Here is a 6,045-nt window from a genome sequence, read left to right as displayed (position 1 = left end):
CACCTTATCGAATGGCTCCGGCAGAGTTGAAAGAGCTGAAGCTACAGTTGGAAGAATTACTTGACAAGGGTTTCATCCGCCCAAGCGTGTCCCCTTGGGGTGCGCCCGTGCTCTTTGTTAAGAAGAAAGACGGTTCTATGCGACTTTGTATAGATTATAGGGAACTAAACAAAGTTACAGTTAAGAATAAGTATCCCGTACCACGCATTGATGACCTTTTTGATCAGCTTCAGGGAGCGAAAGTGTTCTCGAAGATAGACTTGCGTTCGGGGTACCACCAGTTAAGGATAGAGGAGGCCGACATTCTAAAGACAGCGTTCAGAACCAGGTATGGGCACTATGAGTTCATCGTGATGTCATTTGGTCTCACAAATGCTCCGGCAGCCTTTATGCAGCTAATGAATCGGGTCTTTAAGGATATACTTCAAGACTGAGCAGTGTCACGAGGAGCATCTCAGACAGGTTTTGACTACACTACGAGAAAACAAGTTGTATGCAAAGTTTTCAAAGTATGAGTTCTGGCTGGACAAAGTGGCTTTCCTAGGACACATAGTCACCAGGGAGGGTATTGCAGTAGACCCCGCCAAGGTAGAGGCTGTTAGCAATTGGCCAAGACCTAGTTCAGTTATAGAGATTCGTAGTTTCCTCGGCTTGGCTGGTTACTACAGAAAGTTCATCCAGAATTTCTCTCGGATAGCGGCACCGTTGACGCAGTTGACTCGTATGAATGCTACCTTCGCTTGGAACAACGAGTGTGCGGAGACTTTTCAAGAATTAAAGAAGCGTTTGGTGTCTGCACCGGTGTTAACTGTCCCCGATGGGACGGGAGGCTTGGTGGTTTACAGCGACGCCTCGCGAAAGGGCTTGGGATGTGTGCTGATGCAGCATGGGAAAGTTATAGCTTATGCTTCTCGACAACTGAAGGTGCATGAGCTTAACTACCACACTCATGACTTAGAACTAGCAGCAGTGGTCTTCGCCTTAAAGTTATGGATGCACTACCTTTACGGAGAGAGAATTCAGGTCTTCACGGATCATCAGAGTTTGAAGTACCTTTTCACTCAGAAGGAGCTTAACCTAAGGCAGAGATGGTGGCTGGAGTTGGTGAAGGACTATGATTGTGAGATTAGTTACCACCCGGGTAAACCTGGTGGCCGATGCTCTTAGTAGAAGGGCGACAAGTGTGGCATCTCTTGTAGTGGTCTGCAGTCCAATGCACAGCGAGTGATAACGTTTGGAGGTAGAGCTGACGGTGGATGATGTCTCCGCATTGTTGGCTCGACGCTCAGTGGTACCCAGCCTGCGACAGAGGATCATTGTTGCTCAAAAGGAAGACCCTGGCTTTGACAAAGGCTTTAGTATGGTGTGCCATGAAGATTTCACTCTTTCGGGTGAGGCAGCTTTGCTTTTTCGCGGAAGGTTGTGTGTGCCAAAGGATTTTACCTTGAGGAAGGACTTACTGAGAGAGACACACAATACTCCATACTTGGTCCACCCAGGGTGCACCAAAATATACCAAGACCTTAAGAAACATTATTGGTGGCATAACATGAAGAGAGAAATAGCTCAGTTTGTTAGCAAGTGTTTGACATGCCAACAGGTAAAGGCTTCAAGACAGAGACCTGCTGGGTTACTGCAACCTTTCAGCATACCAGTTTGGAAGTGGGACGATGTGGCTATGAACTTCATTACGTGACTATCAAGGACGGTTAAGGGATTCACTGTGATATGGGTAGTTGTGGATTGTTTGACCAAGTCCGCTCACTTTGTTCCCGGGAAGGCCACGTATACCGTAGAAAAATGGGCGGAACTGTACTTGTAGGAAATTGTCAGGTTACATGGTATACCGGTATCCATAGTGTCCGATCGCGACCCGCGTTTCACCTCGACTTTTTGGCTGAGTTTACCAACAATGCCAACAACAGATGTACAGATTCCATCCACTGAACCAACTGTAAAGATACCAGAGAATCCAACAACACCAAAAAAAGAAAATATTAGAAAAGGTAATGAGGACACCCCGAGTGTTGCTCCACAGGTACAACCTTCTTTTACCCCTTCTCCCCCGTTTCCACAAAGATTAGTTAAGAAAAATAAGGATTCCTAGTTTAGAAAATTTTTAGATATTTTAAAACAATTGCATATAAATATACCATTAGTAGATGCTCTAGAACAGATGCCAAATTATGCTAAGTTTTTGAAAGATATAGTTTCTAGGAAGAAAAAGATAGGAGAGCATGAACTGGTAGCTATGACAAAATGTAGTAGTGAAGCTGTAGGCAGCCCGCTACCCATGAAATGTAACGATCCTGGCAGTTTTACCATTCCATGTTCCATAGGAGGGAAAAACTTAGGTAGGGCATTATGTGATCTAGGCGCTAGCATTAATCTTATGCCATTATCAGTTTTCAAATCTTTAGGCATAGGAGAAGCTAGACCTACTACGGTTACCCTCCAACTAGCAGATAGATCTATCATAAGACCTGAGGGAAAGGTAGAAGATGTTTTAGTCTAGGTGGACAAATTCATTTTCTGTGCGGACTTTATCATTCTAGATTGCGAGGCGGACTTAGACGTTTCCATTATTTTAGGAAGACCATTTCTAGCCACTGGGGATACAGTTTTTAATGTGAGGAAGGGAGAAATTGCAATGAGGGTAAATAATGAAGTAGTTAAATTTAATGTTTTAGACGCCATGAAATTACCAGGAGACTTTGAAGAGTGCTCTGCTATAACTAGCTTGAATCCTGTTATGTTTGATGAGTTTTATGACTTGTTAGTTACAGAGATTGACGAAGAGCTTGATAAGATAGCAGAAGGACCGGAAGATGGGACTAATCCTATTGAAAAAATACAAAAAGAAGAATGCAAGTCGTTACTTCCGTCCATAGTGGAACCACCCACTTTGGAGCAGAAGCCATTGCCGTCGCATTTGAAATATGCGTATCTAGGGGATAACGACACTTTACCAGTTATTATAGCTTCCAATTTATCACCTACTAATGAATATTCTTTATTGCAGATTTTGGAGAAGCACAAAAAGGCCATTGGATGGACGATAGCAGATATCCGAGGGATAAGCCCGGCCTTTTGCATGCACCAAATTCTATTGGAAGAAGATGCTAAGAACTCTATTGAGAGTCAAAGGCAGTTGAACCCGAAGATGAAAGAGGTTGTAAGGAAAGAAATTCTTAAATGGCTTGACGCCGGTGTTATATACCCAATATCCGACAGCAGCTGGGTAAGCCCAGTACAGTGTGTACCAAAGAAAGGTGGTATAACCGTGGTGGCCAACGATGAGAATGAGCTCATCTCAACCCGAACTGTGAGCGGGTGGAGAGTTTGCATTGACTATCGCAAACTCAACAAGGTAACAAAGAAAGACCATTTTCCTCTCCCGTTTATTGACCAGATGCTCGATCGTCTGGCAAGTAAGGATTTCAATTGTTTTTTAGATGGATATTCGGGTTATAATCAAATTACTATTGCCTCAGAAGACCAGGAGAAGACAACATTTACGTGTCCGTATGGTACGTTCGCTTTCAGGCGAATGCCCTTTGGACTATGCAATGCACCCGCAACTTTTCAGAGGCGTATGATGGCCATCTTCTCTGACATGGTAGAAAATATTCTAGAAGTTTTTATGGATGACTTTTCTGTTTTTGGAAATTCTTTTGACGCATGTTTATTTAATTTGGAGAGAGTATTGGAGAGATGTGAACAAACAAACCTAGTCCTAAATTGGGAGAAGTGTCATTTCATGGTACAAGAGGGTATTGTTTTGGGTCACAAAATTTCCAAGCAAGGAATAGAGGTAGACCACGCTAAGATAGACATCATTTCAAAGCTACCTTCTCCTACAAATGTCAAAGGGATTAGAAGGTTTTTAGGGCATGGGGGATTTTACCGCCGCTTTATAAAAGACTTTGCTAAAATTTCTAAACCCTCGTGTCAATTGTTAGAACATGATAGACCATTTTTTTTATGATGACTGTTTAAAATCATTTGAAATGTTGAAAGTTGCTTTAAGTTCAGCCCCTATAATTATCGAACCTAATTGGGATTTACCTTTCGAGCTCATGTGTGATGCTAGTGATTATGCAATAGGAGCTATGTTAGGACAACGTAAAAACAAGATCTTGCATCCTGTATATTATGCCAGTAAGACTCTGACCGGTGCACAACTCAATTACACTACTACTGAAAAGGAACTGTTAGCAGTTGTGTTCGCCTTTGATAAGTTTAGGTCTTACTTGATAGGCACAAAAGTCATTGTTTTTATTGACCATTCTGCTTTAAAATATTTATTTGCTAAAAAAGATGTGAAACCACGTTTAATATGGTGGATTTTGTTACTTCAAGAGTTTGATATTAGGGAAGGAAGGGTACTGAAAACTAAGTTGCTGATCACCTGTCTAGATTGGAATCCCCGCTCTGTGATGATGGAACTGTTTTACGTGAACAGTTTATTGACGAGCAACTCTTGCGAGTTGATTTAGTTCCGTGGTATGCCGATATAGCAAATTATTTAGTAAGTCGAATAGTTCCTTATGAGTTTAACAAGCAACAGGTAAAGAAATTTCTAAATGAAGTTCGATTTTATCGTTGGGATGAACCCTTTTTATATAAGCTAGGACCTGACAATATCTTACGCAGGTGTGTAGCAGAAGCAGAGCACGAGGCGATACTAGACGCTTGTCATATGTCTCCATATGGAGGACATTTTGTAGGACACAAAACTGCAGCCAAAGTTTTGCAAAGTGGGTTCTTTTGGTCCACTCTGTTCAAAGATGCACATAAGTTTGCCCAGGTTTGTGACAAATGCCAACGGACAGGTAAATATATCTAAACGCCACGAAATGCCTCAAACCCCGATCCTTGAGATTGAAATATTTGATGTGTGGGGTATAGATTTTATAGGTCCATTTCCATCTTCCAATGGTAAGCTTTATATATTGTTAGCAGTAGATTATGTTTCGAAATGGATAGAAGCCATTTCAACTGCTACCAATGATTCTAAGAAATTAAATTTTGATTTGTCGGCTGCAGGTGAGGCGAGGACGTTACAATTGTTGGAATTAGAAGAACACAGGCAATTTTCTTATGAGAATGCTAAGCTGTTTAAGGAAAAAACTAAACAGTGGCATGATAGGCGTCTTCGGCCGAACAATCTTCAAGAAGGTGATCTGGTTCTGTTATTCAATTCTAGGTTGAAACTTTTTCCTGGGAAACTTAAGTCTAGATGGTCTGGTCCCTTTAAAATTTTTAAAGTCTACCCATATGGGGCAGTGGATCTAGTTGACTCTAAGGGAAGTATTTTTAAAGTAAATGGGCAGAGACTTAAGCCATATTTTGGAGAACCAGTGGATAGAGGAAAAACCTCTATTCAACTTTCAGGACAATAAATTTTTGCGAAAAATGTTTTTCCTTTTTATCCGTTTTGAAAGAACAAAAGTAAAGGAAGGAAGTTTTTGTATCTTACATTCTTTTTGTTTAATCATAAAAAGTTTTGCTTATTAAGAGAATGTTCTTGAAAACGTTGAAAAAAAAAAGAAAATTACGCAGGCGCCTGCCCTATGCGAAAAAAAAAAAATCACGCAGGCGACTGGCACCTGCCGTGTTTTTTCCAGCATTTCGAAAATTTTTTCCTTCGTGGTTTGGGTTTCCTTTTCGAATTTTATGGGTTTTATTTTGGGTCAAACATTAATCCTTTGTGATTTAAGTTTCAAATCTCTCCTTAAACTCAAAAATACTTCAAATTTTGTTTCCCTAATCCTATTTGGAATTCAAAGTTATTTTTTCCTTTTAGGTTTAGGAAACCTAGTTTGAACTTAAAACTCAATCTCTTTCCATTTAGGATTTAGTTTGGGGAAAGCTTTAAATAGACCCATTGCCTAAGCCTTACACCTCAACAAAAACCCACACAACTCTCTTCCTCCCCTTTGTTTTTCGAAAAAAATACTCCCTCACCACCCTTGTTTTCGATTTTCAACCACAACCAAGAAGAAGACATTTCCAGCCTTTGTTTATTTTTATGGCTTCTTC

The sequence above is a fragment of the Momordica charantia genome (assembly GCF_013281855.1).
Source record: "Momordica charantia cultivar OHB3-1 chromosome 4 unlocalized genomic scaffold, Mcharantia_2.0 BLBB01000004.1, whole genome shotgun sequence".
In the NCBI taxonomy this organism is placed as follows: Eukaryota; Viridiplantae; Streptophyta; class Magnoliopsida; order Cucurbitales; family Cucurbitaceae; genus Momordica; species Momordica charantia.
Note: the sequence above shows the minus strand (reverse complement) of the source record.